General features: G+C 47.4%; 1 protein-coding gene across 5 annotated transcripts in view; it reads right to left on the bottom strand.

Annotated features, from left to right (window-relative positions):
* Positions 1 to 17,217, bottom strand: part of LOC142303841 (casein kinase I) — a 108,806-nt gene extending 91,589 nt beyond the window's left edge. For 2 of the 5 annotated variants that reach the window (XM_075345625.1, XM_075345627.1), the window contains exon 1: positions 16,574 to 16,987. The gene's annotated coding sequence lies outside the window, so the exon portion shown is untranslated. Of the gene's footprint in view, positions 1 to 16,573; positions 16,988 to 17,107 lie in introns of those variants that run through there. The other 3 variants (XM_075345626.1, XM_075345628.1, XM_075345629.1) reach the window with 3 other exon arrangements.
* Between the last annotated feature and the right edge of the window lie 1,151 nt (positions 17,218 to 18,368).

The following is an 18,368-nucleotide window of genomic DNA, read 5'->3' as shown; positions in this document are numbered from 1 at the left end:
TGAGCAGTGACCGGACCTGTCCATACAATGTCTGCTGGTGGATGAGCAGTGACCGGACCTGTCCATACAATGTCTACTGGTGGAGGAGCAGTCACCGGACCTGTCCATACAATATCTGCTGGTGGATGAGCAGTGACCGGACCTGTCCATACAATGTCTACTGGTGGAGGAGCAGTCACCGGACCTGTCCATACAATGTCTGCTGGTGGATGAGCAGTGACCGGACCTGTCCATACAATGTCTACTGGTGGAGGAGCAGTCACCGGACCTGTCCATACAATATCTGCTGGTGGATGAGCAGTGACCGGACCTGTCCATACAATGTCTACTGGTGGAGGAGCAGTCACCGGACCTGTCCATACAATGTCTGCTGGTGGAGGAGCAGTGACCGGACCTGTCCATACAATGTCTGCTGGTGGATGAGCAGTGACCGGACCTGTCCATACAATGTCTGCTGGTGGACGAGCAGTGACCGGACCTATCCATACAATGTCTGCTGGTGGACGAGCAGTGACCGGACCTATCCATAGAATGTCTGCTGGTGGAGGAGTAGTGACCGGACCTGACCATACAATGTCTGCTGGTGGAGGAGCAGTGGCCGGACCGGTCCATACAATGTCTGCTGGTGGATGAGCAGTGACCGGACCTGTCCATACAATGTCTGCTGGTGGAGGAGCAGTGACCGGACCTATCCATACAATATCTGCTGGTGGAGGAGCAGTGACCGGACCTGTCCATACAATGTCTGCTGGTGGAGGAGCAGTGACCGGACCGGACCATACAATGTCTGCTGGTGGAGGAGCAGTGGCCGGACCGGTCCACCAACAACCTCAAAATTGAAGAAAAAAAAAAAAAAAAAAACACCTCACAGGGGAAAACCGGTTTTCTATTGGAGGAGACCGATTGACAGATCTGGTCACATGCTCCTCCGTCAGGAGCCATTGTTTGGACAGAAGTGATGGTCGGTGTGTGAGGAAACCTGCACTAACAAGCAGGCGGTGCTTCACAAAGGGCGAGAACCTCGAAGTGCCTCAGAATCATGCCCTCTATACATTTTAACTGATTTTGAAAGGTAAAGTGTACAACCGCTTTAAAAAATTTCAGTTGCGTACAAAAAGGTGTCAGTCATGTAAGTCTTAGAAGAATGAAGAAATAATTAGAAGTAGTTATATAAAGAAATTGTACTGTAGCACTGTATTTTTTTGGAAAACGCCAAATAAGGCTGTGCGCCCACGATCAGTAATGGCAGCGCTTTGGACGCAGAGTTTTTTTGCTGTGTCCAAAACGTTGCGTTGTACAGTACAAGCACAGTGGATGGGATTTATGGAAATACCATGCACACTGTGCTTCTTTTAGACGTAAATGGGTCTTCAGCGTGGCTTCCCAAACCGCCGCATGTCAATTTATTCTTGCAGAGAGGCAAATTGTTCCCAGCGGGAGAACAGAAAAAATCCGCTGCATCAGTAATTCTGATGGTAGGCACGGACGCTGCGTTCTTACGCACACTCCGGAAACGAAAACATACTGCGTCCAGAACGGTGGCATTCCTGATCGTGTGCTTGTACCTGGTCTACTATTAGCCCCAGCGTCATTCTCACCATGGCACACTATTTAATAACTCTCCCATAAGTCCCGTCACTGAGCTGAACCAGTCATCTGCAGTATGCTTCAGGTATAATACATTTTTGTGCATTTGCCCTCTATATAGAAAAGTGCACACTGCTAAGCTTTTCTAGATCATTAAAAATATGTGATGATTCACAACCCACTGAGTCATGGCAAGTAACAATTAGGGACTATTACTATACATTTACATTGCCTGGCCCAAAGATTAAAGTATGTAAGAAAGATCAGAAGCAGCACGCCTTCCAGGTATGCAGCACTCACCCATCCTGCTGCCAGCTGATACCACACCATGCCCACACTGCACCTGCTCCATTTCCAGAATGCCAGCCTGGTGCCATAAGAGTGCTTAAAATAAAACAAGGCAGCGAAAACTGACAAAAAGAATAGCAGCATGACATGGAGGTATAGCACATTCTCCATTCCACCCCACTTCATTGCACAGCACTTTCTAACGTTTCATCTTTCACATGACTGATCCTGTGGCTCTGAAACCTTTGTAATTTGTGTTGGTGACACCCATGAAAATCATTTTTTAAACCAATTTTAAAGAGATTTATTTCCTTTTAGGCAGGTCAGGAGCATTGCTATAAACACAAATACCCTTAGGGAACGTCCACACGATCATTGTTAGGAGCATTTTGCACGCAGCATGTTTTCACTGTGTTGTACAGTAAAAGCTACAAGCACATTGAATGGGATGTATACAAATCTCCTGCCCCCTGTGTTTCCTTTCTACGCAGCGTATACTGACATGTGGTGCGGATTTCCGAACCACAGCATGGAGATTATGCTGTGGGCATGCGAGTGTTCACAGCGGGAGAACACAGCAAAACTACACTGCGCACAGAATCCTGATCGTGGCATGGATGCTGCGTTCTCCCACGGACAACACTGGCGTCTCCGGAAGAGGATCGACCCTGCGTCTAGAATACATGGTATTCTGATCGTGTGGATGTGTACCCTAAGGCCGTGTGCACACAGGAGAACGTACCTGCGGACATTTCTGCAGGTTCACTTAGCAACTCCCCGGAATCCGCAGCTATCCATTGCTGCAGTATTTCTGCGGAATTGTTGCAGTAAAACCTAAGCCACACGGCGAGAAAATCGATGCGAGTGGAGTGCGATAAAACATCGCATTCCACTCGGACCAATTATAGCCTGTGTGACAGCACACATGAGTGATTGTTTTCTCGGACCGATTAGGGCTGAAAAAATAAATCGCAGCATGCTCTGACTGCAATGCGAGACTCTTTACTCTCGCACCCATTCAAGTGAATGGGGCGAGAGAAAAATCGCACTGCACTCGTGGTACACCGGTGTACCACGAGTGCAGAGCGAGAATCGCAATAGCCGGCTACGGAGGAGAGAGGGAAATTAATCCCTCCCTCTCCCCCTCCGCAGCATTGGCCCGCCCCTCCTGAGAGCCGGGCCGCCCCCCCGCAGCTGAGGTCCACTCGCACAGTCGGACCGCAGTCACAGGGTTACTAGCACAACACTCGGCTCCTGCTGTGATGCCAGCGCGAGCCGAGTGTCATGCGAGCATCGCAGTAGTGTCCCGTGTGGCCCCGGGCCTAAACCTGCGGAAAGAGTGCGGATTTCCTACAGAATTCCCGCCCTGTATCTCCTTAGTGGAAAGGCAGGAATTCGGCAGATAATTCCGCATGAATAATTGACATACAGTTCCGTGCGGCTGTGGGAAATCCGCAGCATTTTCCATAGCTGCACATACCGCAGCATTGATACAGCACTCCCCAAATCCCATAGGATAACATTGGGAGTGTCTGTACTTGCGTAAACTTGCGGAGTTATCTGGAAAATCTATAAAATCCACAGGTTTCCACAGCAAAATCCACAGTTACTTTCTCCCATGGGCACATGGCCTAAAGCTCCAGCCTAGCCAGAAATCAATCAATCAATAATAAATATATATATATATATATATATATATATATATATATATATATATATATATATATATATATATATATATATATGTATCGATCTATCAAGGCAGAAGCGTTCAATACAGCCTCAACATTATTACTGTATACGTTTCCGCCCTCGCAAATTAGCAGCTACCTTTTATAAAATGTAAAACTGGACGTGTCAGATCATTTTTATATCTGCTAACAATACTGCATTTCCAGAATCCTGGAAAAACATACATTTTCTAAGAAGAGGGACTGACTTTCCTCAAAATGATAACGTGGTAGTAATAAGATTTTTTCCAATCTTGTAATCCGCATAACATACACAAAGACAAGGAGAAAGCTATGGAAGCCTAGAAAATAAAGAAAAAAAAAATAAAAATATATTATATATATATATATATATATATATATATATATATATATATATATATATATATATATATATATATATATATATATATATATATATATATATATATATATATATATATATATATATACACACACATATATATACATACACATATATATACATACATACATACATACATATACACACACAAACAAGATTAATTCCTAATATATAAATATATAAAGGCATTATAGAGTATGATACAGGCAAAGTTATATGGATAAATCATCCGGAATTACTTTAAAAGGGAATCTGTCACTAAGATCAATACCCCTCCTGCCCCGTACACACGCGTGCTATATGTATGTGAAGCCATTAACACCTTTATAACTTCTGTTCCTGCATTTCCGAGAAATTAACATTTCCATTCATGTGCTAATGAGGCCTTAAAGGGGCCTTCCCATCTCCAAGATCCTATCCCAATATGTAGTAGGCATAATACTAAGAATATTAGCAAATACCTCTGATTAGAAATGTAGTATAGTTCTCCTGATGTAGCCATGTTTCTTACCTCATGTGCAGGGCATTGCAGCTTGGGTATCCATGGTTACAACCACGAGCAACTACTGTGTTTCTCCGAAAATGAGACAGGGGTCTTATATTTTTGCTCTGAAAAATGGGCTAGGGCTTATTTTCAGGGGATGTCTTATTTTTTTTTTTTACCTTGAACAACAATATACATTATTCAAATATAGTCATATCACAATCTGGAACATCAACATGAGTATCTTAATATCTATGTATTATCTGCCCGTCTCTTATCTACACACACACACCAACATGTCTCCTCTTCAGCTTTAGGTTCCTGCAATGACCTGTGGTCACATGATGTGAGAACATTGCTTCAGGACCTTTGTGACATCAGTATATAAACACTGATGCCCCTTGAAAAATGGGGGCCCTGTGAAAATTTCCCAGTTTGCTCTCCCGTCCCCCTAATGCCAGTCCTGCATACCAGCCTGTCTCCTGTTCACTTCTTTTAGACTGCTGCAATTAAGAGACATTTGGTCACATGATGATGAAGTTATCAAAGGTCCTTAAAGAATCTGAACCTCAGAATACAACTGCTGGGGTCCCTAAGTGGGGCCCTGAGAAATAGTGAAGTTGGACTCCCCCAACGCTGGCTCTGACTAACTAGGGCTTATTTATGTAGTAGGGACTATTTTTCAACCATCATCCAAAAATTCTGTAAAATCATGCTAGAGCTTATTTTCGGGGAAACACAGTAACTGTCACTATATGAGTTGTTGTAACCATGGATACCCAAGCTGCAATGCCCTGCACATGAGGTAAGAGACATGGCTATATCAGGAGATCTTTACTATATTTCTGATTGGAGGTATGTGCTATTATTATTATTATGCCTACTACATATTGGGATAGGATCTTGGAGATGGGAATACCCCTTTAAGGCTCTTTCACACGTTCGTGAGAAACCATGCACGTTTTTAACGGATGTGTCAGAGGTGCGTTTTCCCCTCCATGAGTCGTGTTTATGGCCTACGTGTGTTCTCCGTGTGTTCTCCATGATAACACACAGAGAACGGGAACTTTCTGCTCACCTGTCCCTGGCGTCGCTGTTCGTGGTGCTGACTTTCGGTCTCCGGTCCTGCTGACTCCCCGCTGCTGCAGCTAATGGCCGCAGTGAAGTGAATATACTATGAGCAGCGGTCGGAAGCAAGTGACAGCAGCGGCAGAGACAGCAGGGCTGGAGAAGGTGAGTAAAGTTTATTTTTTTCTCAGACACGTGTTTTCTCCGGCGCGTGTCACAAGGAACACCTCCATGTGGTCCGTTTGCATTCCATGTGACACCAGTGATGACGGAGAAAAACGGACATGTTGACATGTGGAGCACACGGACACACGTATGCTCCACCCTTTCCATGGCAGAACACGCATGTGAGCGCAGACCTATTGATTTTAATGGGTCTACGTGTGCCCATGTCTCCGGTACGTGAGGAAAAGGACCAAACACGTACCGGAGACACGGATGTGTGAAAGAGACCTTAATAAAGGGATTACCCACTACTCCAACAAACCCCTTCTCAATCTGCATAGCTCGGTCCCAGCGGCTATTAAAGTATGTTTTTCTTTGAACAGCCGCAGTGTTCCAGGGTCATACATACGGTACCTGGCTGTGATAATGCAGCCATTGGCGGTTTGGGGAGCTTATGTCATCTGTCAGGATCCCTTTAAGCAGATTTCACACTTCCATAAAACGCAGACCATGCTTGTGAGTTTCCAGCTAGACCTCCTGACCTCATGAGGCTAAAAGAAAGTGCTCAGGTCAAAAGACCAGTCAGGCCAGGCATTCCGATGTGAGCACGGTCCATAGTTCACAGCTGTGTGAAATTGGCCTCACTGGTGTTACATAGTGCAGATTGGTGACACTTATAGATTGCTGGGGGTCCGACTGCTGGGTCTCGCAGAAGGTAGCCTATATGGAATGGAGCGCAGTGCGTATGCCAACTGCTTCTACATTCAGTCTCTATGAAGTTGGATAAAGGTGTGCATTCTGCTGATCAGTGCGGTTCCCAGCGATCAGAACCTCACAGGATAAATGACAACTTATCTTTACAGGATAAACTATAAAAGGGGGCCAAGGAGCATATGCTTTGCCAATGTCATTTATGGCCTACTAATAAATCAACAATCTCATCTTTGACATAATGGGTTTGTTTTACATTAAACACATGGGTGTGGGCACAGACTGAAGGAAACAAAAAGCTCCCCTTTGTGAGTCACCTTCTCCTGTTCTGAAATGTAACGACAATCTTAACTCATGCAAGACTGCTGACGTCTGAACACCATTAACACTCCTCTCACACCTACAGCGCGGAGCGATGCTCTAACAAACCCTCCAGTGCTGTATTGTCACCTCATACCGAGCAGGTTCATACCATAGAAAGCAGACATTTCTCTTTAGGAGAAACAAACTGCCCATCTTTCAGTGTCTAGAGCTCCAGTCCTCAGGTATGATCACACGCAGCGTTTCAAATCCAACAAAGTAAAGTTTAAAAAAAACTGCTTGAGTGGCAGCTGCAATGGAGTGGATAACGTATGGGTGGGTATTCATAAGGATTCCCGCCCCACTGCCTGTTCCTCCCTCTCTCTGTTCTCTATGCTAATTTTACTATTCACTAATTTCTTCACTAAGACAGCGTTGGAGTTGGCGCCTGCGCATAGCGCTTATCTCCGGCGCCATCTTTGTGAAGATCGCGTTATCCCCTGCTATTTTATTCTTGCAGCTGAGAGAGCGGCGCATGCGCCCTCACATCTTCTGCTCTCATTGTGACTGTGGGAGCGCCCGTGGTCACAAAAGAAATGGAGAACAGATGATCAGAGGACGCGATTAGCTGCAGAAGAGGACACCGTGCCAGCACAGCAGCCTGCCAGCACAGCGGCACTGACGTCACGGGGGTAGGAGTGTCCATTGTGAACTTACCTCGCCTGACCCCATGCCATGCGATCCGGTGCCGATGTTGCTGGCATGCTGCTGTCCGCTTGTTCCTCCGGTTTGTTGCATCCTCCAATCAGCTTTTTCAGGGAGAGGTCTCCACTTCTGTTGTGCCCGTGCACGCTCCCGCGGTCACAACAAGGCCAGAAGAAGCGAGGGCGCATGTGCCGCCTTCTCAGCCGTAAGAATAGAATACAGGGTGTAACACGATCTTCACAAACATGGCGTCGGAAATGAGCGCTATGCGCAGGCGCCAACTCCGATGCCATCTTACTGAAGAAATTAGGGAATAGTAAAATTAGCATAAAGAACAGAGAGAGGGAGGAACAGGTGGGGGGGCGGGAATCCATGTGAATACCCACCCATATATTATCTGCTCCATTGCAGCTGCCACTTTTTAAACTTTACTTTGTTGGATTTGAAAGCCTAAAAATCCGAGCTCACCACTACAGGTATGTAGATAAGCAGCCTGATAGCACTGGCTTTAGCTTATATACCAAAATCCTGATGATTGGTTCCTTTTAAAGAGCGAAAACCATCTCGCTTAGCAGTAAAAATGTCAGTCTTTCAGCATTTGTCATTTAATTTTAATTTTTTTTGGGGAGGGGACGCAGGACGCCACATCCGGCGTTCATAGGCTTGCATTGTAAATCGCACACAAAAAAAACGAGCCAGGCAACGTTCCATCTGGCCGCCGCATGGCCTAAATATGCCGCATCCGGCAAAAAACGGACGCAACGCAAGGCCATGCGGCACAATACGGCGCTAATGCAAGTCTATGTGGAGAAAACGCAACTGGCGGCAAAAAAACCCAAACTGTTGCATTTTTTTCTGCACAGCGCTGTATTGTGCTGCTGAGCAAAAAACGGATATGTGAAAGCAGCCTAAGAGATGTAAAAAGAAGGTCATGGGGGAAGAGGTCCAAGAGGTCAGATTCTCACCTATTATAAACTGATGGCATATCTAAGCATTAAAGTCTCATGTCGTAAGATTATTAATCTTACTTACACATTATTTCAAGGCGAGAATAAGGTAGTTACAGAGGTAACAAGTGGGGCACATGATGTGTCCCCAAATATAAGACCTGTGCATATGGCATTGACTTGTCTATATTACTGTAGTAGGGCAAAAAGATTCTCGGGATTGTTGTCCAGCAGCCACAATAGCAATCCATGGTCATTGGACCAGAGTATTGTCACCCTCACCCTACATGTCATCCATGCAGCCTTTTCCGATTTGTACGCCCTGCAATGTTGTTATGTGTTTATTGAGCTGCATCACATTGATGTTGTAAGGGCCGACAAATCGGAAGAGGCACCGGGAATGCTGCAGGAGGCTCACACACCTCTGACCCAGTAGACGCCGTTTAGCTCAACTCTACATATTACCTTACTTGTTCCTCATTAAAGACTAATCATATTAACAGCAATGCTGATTAGAAGCATACCGATACATTCCTATTGATCTGATCAGGAAGCGGATGTACAGTACCCGGACGTGTCCACTATCAGCAGAAGTGACAGCTCTGGAACGAAGCATATATCGCCGCCTGCTGCCACCAAAAACAGCTGATCAGCAAGGGTGTCGGACCTCGGCCGATCAGACATTGATGGCCTATTCTAGGAATAAGCCATCAATGTAAAAGTAGTGGACAACCTCTAAAATCCTGTTGTATTATGGCAAGGTGAAACACATTACTATCTACAAAAGATCCATAGTATGGGGCTCAGTCTGCCCATTATATGCCAGCAGACAAGACAACAGGCAATGCTACCACATCCATACTCTAGCTGTAACAACCAGCTTTGTTCTTTCACTACACAGTAGGTCATTTATGCATCATTACAAACCCTTCCAGATCTCATCTGCGGCCGGGGACACACTGGCGTATAGCATCTGATGATTCGAGACATTCGGATGCTAATGAAATGACACTCGGCTCAAGTGTGAGCTGCAAGTGAGCATGAGCTGAGTGTCCGTTCTCGCTAATCTGATGATCTTGCATGTAAGAATTAGAGCATAGGTGCAGAGAAGATGGAAAAATTAATTTCTCCCTTGCATCTGTCTGCAGTAATCAGAAGACATTTGAGAGCAGTTCCATGTTTCACACGCACCCAGACACTTGTATGGGTGTGTGTGAGCCGATTATCAGAGCAACTCGCAGCATGCTACAATAGTTTTCTCCTACCCAATCGTCATGAGAACACTAAGGCTATGTGCGCACGTGTGCGCTCTGCACCGCACCGAAAATGTGCGCTTCAGAGCGCAGCTGAAAAGCTGCGTTCTGAAGCGCATGGTGCCGGCAGATTCGTGCGCTCTGCATGCTGCATCTCTCTATAGACAGCATGCAGAACGCACGAAAGAAGTGACATGTCACTTCTTAGAACGCAGCGATTCGGCAAGCAGCCGAATCGCTGCGTTCTAACATGCCACGTGCGCACGGCTCCTGCACAATCTCCATAGATTGTGCAGGGGACGCAGGACGCATGCAGTTACGCTGCGGTGCAGAACACAGCGTAACTGCATGTAATACGCACACGTGCGCACATACCCTAAAGCAGATATTCACTGCCCCATGCTAGAACACTGGCCTGAGGACTGAGAAAACGCTGGATAGCACTCCATTGTTTTATACGCTCATGTTAGCCAGCCATCACAGTGCCGTCAGCTCTCACCTTCCCCCCACACTGCCAGCCATGAGAAGAGATTTGCAAGGGATTGTAATGATACAGCAGGCCTTAGTTATGCATCTCTGCCAAGTAGCTGCAGAGATCAGAGAGGAGGGCGTGCTCTTTTCTCCTCTGTGTGCTGCTGCCTGCTTATGATTGGTCCTTCTCATGCAGGGGGGGAAAAAAAAAAAAAGACACGCCCCCAAGAGACAAATCTCTGATAATCCTCTCTAATCTTCAAATAAATTATAATCTAAACTTTAAAAGCTAAAATAGAAGAGAGAAATTACAAAATAAAAACTCCATTCCTCTTCTAGTCACTAATCCATGATGTGGTCAGTTTAAGATGCTGAAACTGATGAGGTCCACTTTAAACGAATATCCGATACCCAGCAAATGTATATGCCTTTTAGTATTAGGAAACATTGTAAAATGCCTTAAAAATACTTGGAGACCCAGATGCGGGACCAATAACATGGCCAGGACAGATTCATTGAGAGCAAGTAATGAAGATTCCTATTAAATTACAGCAAGCAGAGATCTAAAATAAAAAGCAATATAACTGTTAAACAGAATCCACCCCACCATCCTGCACTAAGCTAAATATGACAATATAAAGATATTGTGGCCTCTGTCCATTAGCTATATATAGGAGGACATGCTGACAATGGCACTTTTGGTAAACATATTAATATGGAGAACAGTGGGGGACCATGAACCTATGCTTGTCATCTGCTCATAAGTGTGAGCTAATATTATGTTCCTTCAGTTTCCCTGCGTAAGCATGCTGCTGCTCAAGACAGCTTAAGTTTTCATCCGAACTAGCCCTTAGGGCTAATCCAGACAAGCCATTTCCTGCATTGATATGTCTACTACGTGCAAACACATTACAGGGGTTACCTAGGACTTATCCATAGGGTGGGTCATCATTATTACATCAGTGGGGGGTCTGACTCTGGGCACCCCCACTTGTCCAGAGAGCGATGTGTTCACTTTAACTCTTACGAGCCACAGATTCATACTTTTAGCATGGTGTGTGCCTGGCATTACAGCTTCATCCATTAGTGAAGGAGACTGAGCTGTAATAGCAGGTACAATTGCTACAGAGTAGATCCCCTCAAGGATAAGCCACTGATATTCATGTTCTAAATGACGCTTTAAATAAATTTGTCAGACTCACAAAAGGAGCAGAAGACCCCCCCCCTCCCCCCATTGGTCCCCGCCATGAATTTCCAGCAGAGTTTGATGTTGGAGTATATATTCTGTACAGTAAGGAGGTGGGCAGATAAGTCCGCTCTGACTATACCACATTCAGATGTGGTTCTGCTGTATCTGCTGATGTACTGACTGTCTGGCCACAAGCGATCCCTCACTTAGGTCTTATCATATGCATACACAATACAACTGCTTAATGGGAAAACACGTTCGGCCACTTTTGTGATTTGATCAGCAATATTCTTCAGTAAGCCAAAACTGGGAGTGGACCTAGAGAAACTGTAATGGAAACACAGGCACTGCATGCTTTGGAGACATTGCTGTATTGAGCTTACAAACACAGACCAGAATACAACCATGCAAAATTGGCCCTAGTGTACTACAAGAACGCATACTGCTAGCATAACCCTAAAATAAAGTGTATCTGCAGATGCTACATAGTGACAAAGTCCATTCCTGCACTGTGTAGAAGCCAATGGTGCCCTACTAAAGCCAAATCTAAGGCTACTTTCACACATCCGGATTTTTGCTCTGCGGCACAATACGGCGTTCTGCAGAAAAACCGCAACAGGCTTTTGTAACGCCGGTTGCGGGTTTTTTTGCATAGACTTACATTAGTGCCGTATTGTGCCGCAGGGGCTTGCGTTCGGTCCGGTTTTTGACGCATGCGGCAGATTTAGCCGATGCGGCGGCCGGATAGAACGTTCCCTGCAACGTTTTTTGCTCCGGCAAAAAAAAACGCATTGCGCCGCATCGGCGCATTTTTAATGCATGCCTATGGATGCCGGATGCGGCGCGATGCGGAAAAAAACGCATCCGGCCGCCGCATGCGTTTTTTTCCACTGCGCATGCTCAGTAGCGTGCCGCAACCGGAAAAAACGGACCGGCCGCATGTAAAAACTTATGCAAAGGATGCAGTGTTTTCGCCGCATCCGTTACATAGGTTTCACACCCGGATTGAGCCGCACGGCTCAAACTGGATGTGTGAAAGTAGCCTAAAACAGACAAAAAACATACAACAGCGCAATGAAAAAAAAAAGCAAGTAAACTAATGTGTGGGGATGGTGAAGAAATCCTGCGGCGTCAAAAACCCAACTAATCCAGATCGTGGGAACATAGCCTTAGGAGAGGGCAGGGATACTGTACCATAGAGCTGCAATCACTCCTATCTAAACACTGCCTACAGGAAGCACACAGATGGGTATCCCCATTTCATAAAGGGATGACATATTAATAGGATATCACTATGATTCTGCACTCAGCATCATGAGGGTCCCAGAGCTCATAAGGCGATGGCTCTTTAAATCTTAAGCTGTGAATGAGGAGAGCAGGGCACAACCAGACTAAAGAGTGGCAGCCTCCTGTACAAGGTGGAAAACTACAGCAAACATGGCTCATCTACACGATCTGGGGGACCCAGTGCCAGGGGATACATGATCGAGGATCGCTGAGGTCATCCACACCACTGCTATGTAACGGCCCAAGGACATTACAGCAAAAAATGATAAACTCAACCAAAAACTTGGAAAACTTGTTCATTAATTTTGTGAAAAAAGAAAATGTAGAAAGCGTGTGACAATTCATGTAGTGCAGCTCGATGTCACACACCTTAGTATCTGGAGGGACATACATGACTGATCATCCCAAGCCAGAACCAGAAGATCCTTCGCCCCCATGGGACATCTATATCAGCCCCCAGCATGTAAATTTATAATAAACGCAAATTCTTAAGTAGTTTCTGTGTCCTAGACTCAACCCTGATATTACAACAAAACATAAAAAGGTCCGCACCCCACTAGATCCCTAATGATATCACTGCCAAGGAAGGTCGTTGTGTAGGCAGGTAAAGCGCTCTGTATTCTTGTCCTCGTTCACATCACATTGCTCGTCTGTTTTGCAGTTTATCTTTAATCCTTCCTATTGTAAAATTGACATGTGTTGATGGTGCTGGGAATCCCCAATATCTAGGAACCAGTGCCCCTATAGCTGCAGCCAGCCCCGAGTACAAAACTGATGATCCTACTGTAACAAAACAGGATATGATGGACTGATCTAAGGCTATGTGCCCACGCTGTGGAAAATGCGCGGATTTTGCGGCGGATTTCTCACGGAAAAGCCGCGGATTTTCCAGAAATCTGCAGCACAGCTACTCCCCAGCCATTTCTATGGCATTTGGGAAATGCTGTGCCCACGCTGCGGATTTTTCCGCAGCAGAAATCGTGCGGATTTTCATGCGGAAAAATCTGCAGCATGTCAATTATTGTTGCGGATTTTCGTGCGGATTTTGCCTATTCAATTGAAAAAGAAAAAAAAAAAACGCAAAATCCGCAACAAACTCCGCGTCAAATCCGCAGCTATGAAACGGTGCGGATTCCGGGGGAAAGCTGCGGATTTTGATGCAGAAAAATCCGCAGATACAGAGTCCCGTGGGCACATAGCCTTACACTGCAAACCATAGAAGACCACGAAGCTAGAAAACAAACCCCAAAGTAGCACCCCCCCCCGTACCAGAGTCCCGGTGGTGGTAGGAGTATTTCGAAAGTATATTATTAGATATTACATAACTGATGCAGTCAGGATGACCCATCATATGTGGGGTACCCGGGTTATCTAGGCTGTGACACAATATTACACTGTAGGCCTAGAGAGAACAGCTGCTGACCGGTATAACATTTGGGGTCATATGTGAGTGCCCAGTTATCATGGAGGGGCTGCATTATGCCCCTGTATGCCGAGAGATGACAGCCACTGACCAGTATAACAATTGGGGTCACATGTGGGGGCCCCGTTATCCAGGCTGTGACAGTATTACACCCTTGTGTGCCCGGAGATGACAGCCACTGACCAGTATAACAATTGGGGCCACATGTGGGTGCCCAGTTATCCAGGCTGTGACAGTATTACACCCGTTTGTCCAGAGATGATAGACGCTGACTAGTATAACAATTGGGGTCACATGTGGGGGCCCCATTATCCAGGCTGTGACAACACCCCTGTGTGCCCAGAGATGACAGCCACTGACCAGTATAACAATTGGGGTCACATGTGGGTGCCCCGTTACCCAGGCTGTGACAGTATTACACCCGTTTGTCCAGAGATGACAGACGCTGACCAGTATAACAATTGGGGTCACATGTGGGTGCCCAGTTATCCAGGCTGTGACAGTATTACACCCGTTTGTCCAGAGATGACAGACGCTGACTAGTATAACAATTGGGGTCACATGTGGGTGCCCCGTTATCCAGGCTGTGACAGTATTACACCCGTTTGTCCAGAGATGACAGCCACTGACCAGTATAACAATTGGGGTCACATGTGGGTGCCCCGTTATCCAGACTGTGACTATATTACATCCCGTCTGCCCGAAGATGACAGCCACTGACCAGTATAACAATTGGGGTCACATGTGGGTGCCCCGTTATCCAGACTGTGACTATATTACATCCCGTCTGCCCGAAGATGACAGCCGCTGACCAGTACAACAATTGGGGTCATATCTGGGTGCCCTGTTATCCAGGCTGAAGATGACCGTTGAATAGATAGGGATGAATGCCGTGGGTGAAAGACCGTCTATTACTTCAAAGTGTTGCTATTTCAACGCGTTTCTGAGAGATACAACTTGTGATTATTCCTGAAAAAGGAGAGGGTGTCTCTCCAAAAACACATTGAAATAAAATTACTTTGATGAAATGATAGACTCTCTCCAGCGCGGCATTCATCCCTATCTATTCAATGGTCATCAACTACTTTATGTGGGGCCGCGGCAGCCATTAAATACAAATGCACTACAGTCAGTTGTGACTTCCACAACTATACAAGGCGAGGTCCCTTAGTTGGTTACCCCCCCCCCCCCGGTACCATCTGACAAGACCCTATCTTTGCACTTCTTGTTTTTCTACAGCAGCTATCCAGGCTGTGACAGTATTAGGGTACCTTCACACTTTAGCGATGCAACAGCGATCCGACCAGCGATCTGACCTGGTCAGGATCGCTGCTGCATCGCTACATGGTCGCTGGTGAGCTGTCAAACAGGCAGATCTCACCAGCGACCAGTGACCAGCCCCCAGCGACGTGCAAGCGACGCTGCGCTTGCACGGAGCCGGCATCTGGAAGCTGCGGACACTGGTAACTAAGGTAAACATCGGGTATGGTTACCCGATGTTTACATTAGTTACCAGCGCACACCGCTTAGCTTTGCTCTCCTAGCTACAGTACACATCGGGTTAATTAACCCGATGTGTAATGCAGCTACATGTGCAGAGAGCCGGAGCCAGCAGCACAGGCAGCGTGAGCGCTGCGGAGGCTGGTAACTAAGGTAAATATCGGGTAACCACCTTGGTTACCCGATGTTTACTCTGGTTACAGCTTACCGCAGCTGCCAGATGCCGGCTCCTGCTCCCTGCTCGCTTCATTTCGTCGCTCTCTCGCTGTCACACACAGCGATCTGTGTGTCACAGCGGGAGAGCGCCTTTGAAGAAAACGAACCAGGGCTGTGTGTAACGAGCAGCGATCTCGCAGCAGGGGCCAGATCGCTGCTCAGTGTCACACACAGCGAGATCGCTAATGAGGTCACTGCTGCGTCACAAAAAGCGTGACTCAGCAGCGATCTCGGCAGCGAGCTCGCTGTGTGTGAAGCACCCCTTACTTACGCCTCTGTGTGCCCAGAGATGATACCGCTGACCAGTATAACATTTGGGGTCACATGTGGGTGCCCAGTTATCCAGGCTGGGACAGTATTATGCCCCTGTATGCCCAGAGATAACAGCCACTAACTAGTATAACAATTGGGGTCACATGTGGGGGCCCCGTTATCCAGGCTGTGACAGTATTACGCCCCTGTGTGCCCAGAGATGACAGCCGCTGAACAGTATAACAATTGGGGTCACATGTGGGTGCCCCGTTACCCAGGCTGTGACAGTATTACACCCCTGTGTGCCCAGAGATGACAGCCGCTGACCAGTATAACAATTGGGGTCACATGTGGGTGCCCCGTTACCCAGGCTGTGACAGTATTACACCCCTGTGTGCCCAGAGATGACAGCCGCTGACCAGTATAACAATTGGGGTCACATGTGGGTGCCCCGTTACCCAGGCTGTGACAGTATTACACCCCTGTGTGCCCAGAGATGACAGCCGCTGACCAGTATAACAATTGGGGTCACATGTGGGGGCCCCGTTATCCAGGCTGTGACACTATTACAGCAGCCGCTGCCCGCCCACACATGGCACAGAGGGTGCTGGCCCCGGCTGGCAGTGCCCTCACCTCTCTCCTGCGGTGTCAGTACAGGCACTGGATGGGGAGTGTCCCGGGGACAATGGCTCCGCTCCCTGCTATGTCCGGCCGGCCGCAGGCTCCCGTGCAGATCTCATAGATGCCCGCCTGGGATCAGTACCGCAGCGGAGCCCGGGCCTCCCACACCGGCGCTGGCCCCGCACTTCCTGGCTCTGTCCGTCTCCAGCACACAGGGCGGTGGCGAGTGCCCGGACTACAGCATCCTACGGCAGCCAATGGTCCCGGAAGCTGCTAACTAGACAGGTGTCTGAAACACAATCCCAAACTCCGTTGTTTCCGGTTACTCGCTCCGCCCAGGTGTCCCGGTTTCTTTCCTCACACACAACGGGGCCAAACCGGAAACACCGCTGCCAGCTCCGCCCTGCCGCCCGCACAACAAGGAAAGGGGCGTGACCACATGGGGGAGACGGGGTGACGTCACGCGATCCGCTCCGCTGGTCAGTGTCTAAGAGGCGCTGCCGTGTGTTACGCATGTTGTGTGAGGAGCCTGTCTGCGCCCGTTACCTTTGTGCTCGTCCACGGAATACGGCTTCTCGGTGACGTGCGGTACTCACAGCCCCGGACAGATGGCAGCTCTGACAACATGCTCTTATAGATGGGCATTAGCTTTAGCTGCTGAGTGGGCTTCCCACACTAAAGATGGCGAAGCAGCTTATTGGACGCATTGCGTATTTCCGCGTCAGAACCACGTAAACGTCCTACCCTTTCCATAGTAACCGCTTCTATAGTTGCTATGCGGAAACAGAACTTACGTTTTCTCCAGTAGTGCAGTGCCACCTAGTGTACCTGCTAGCGTACTACAAGTTAGCTGCTGTTTCCTAAACGCTGCCTACGTGCCCACCGTGAGGTTTATGTGAGGTTTTGAAGCTGCAAATTTTCAGTGTCAAAAACACAGGGCTTTACAGTACAGGTGTAACGGGGTGCCTCGGGGATTGTAGTCGTGGCCCCTTCTGCTAGGCTTACCCCTGGTGCCGCCGTCACTTTGGGGACAGGAGATGACTTGGTGGGGCAGAGTGTGGTGGTGCAGACGCCGCCGTCAGTTGTACAGAGACTCTGCAGACGTGGATCAATTGAACCAGCAGGCATTTTTATTAAACACTTTTTCTCCACAAAGGCACAACACTTCAGGTGACTTCACACTTTTTGCTGAGAGCAAGAAAACCTGTTCCTGACGTCTCCTCCAGTGGGGATGTGCCCGGCTAATCCACTTCACCTGGCTCCCACTCCGGCTAACACAGACTGGACCCACACCAGTACTGCTTCACACTTGAGGCTACTCTTCTTTTCTCCAGCTTTCCTATTTACTCAGCTCCCACACTCTGCCCCTTCTGCTTCTTCTCTACCGTCCCGGACTCGACTGCCTCTGGTTCTAATTTTTCCCTAATAACTCTCCTTCTCCCTCCCCTTTCCTCTGCCCTGCTCCTATGGGGACAGCCGTCCCACCCGGCCACCAGGGGATCCCACTAAAACAGTGCAATAACAATAAAACCTTTTTATTAAATAACATCAACATTCCGGGGAAACTGTACCTCATTGTAAGAGGTCTGCCCACCCCTTACATAGGCAAAGCGGATTGGATTAATAGAAATCTCATGTCCACTGTGCTTCTATTTTACCGTGTGTAAACTGACTTACGGAGCGTTTTCCAGTCCACAACATGTCAATCTCTCTTGTGGGTATGCAGACTATTCTGTACAGAATTTCCCCATTGACTTGCATTGGATGTGGAAAATCCACAGGTAAAAAGCACACATGCATTTCAGCT

This window comes from Anomaloglossus baeobatrachus, chromosome 4 (assembly GCF_048569485.1).
Source record: "Anomaloglossus baeobatrachus isolate aAnoBae1 chromosome 4, aAnoBae1.hap1, whole genome shotgun sequence".
NCBI classification, from domain to species: Eukaryota; Metazoa; Chordata; class Amphibia; order Anura; family Aromobatidae; genus Anomaloglossus; species Anomaloglossus baeobatrachus.
This window is presented reverse-complemented; position numbering and strand designations above follow the sequence as displayed.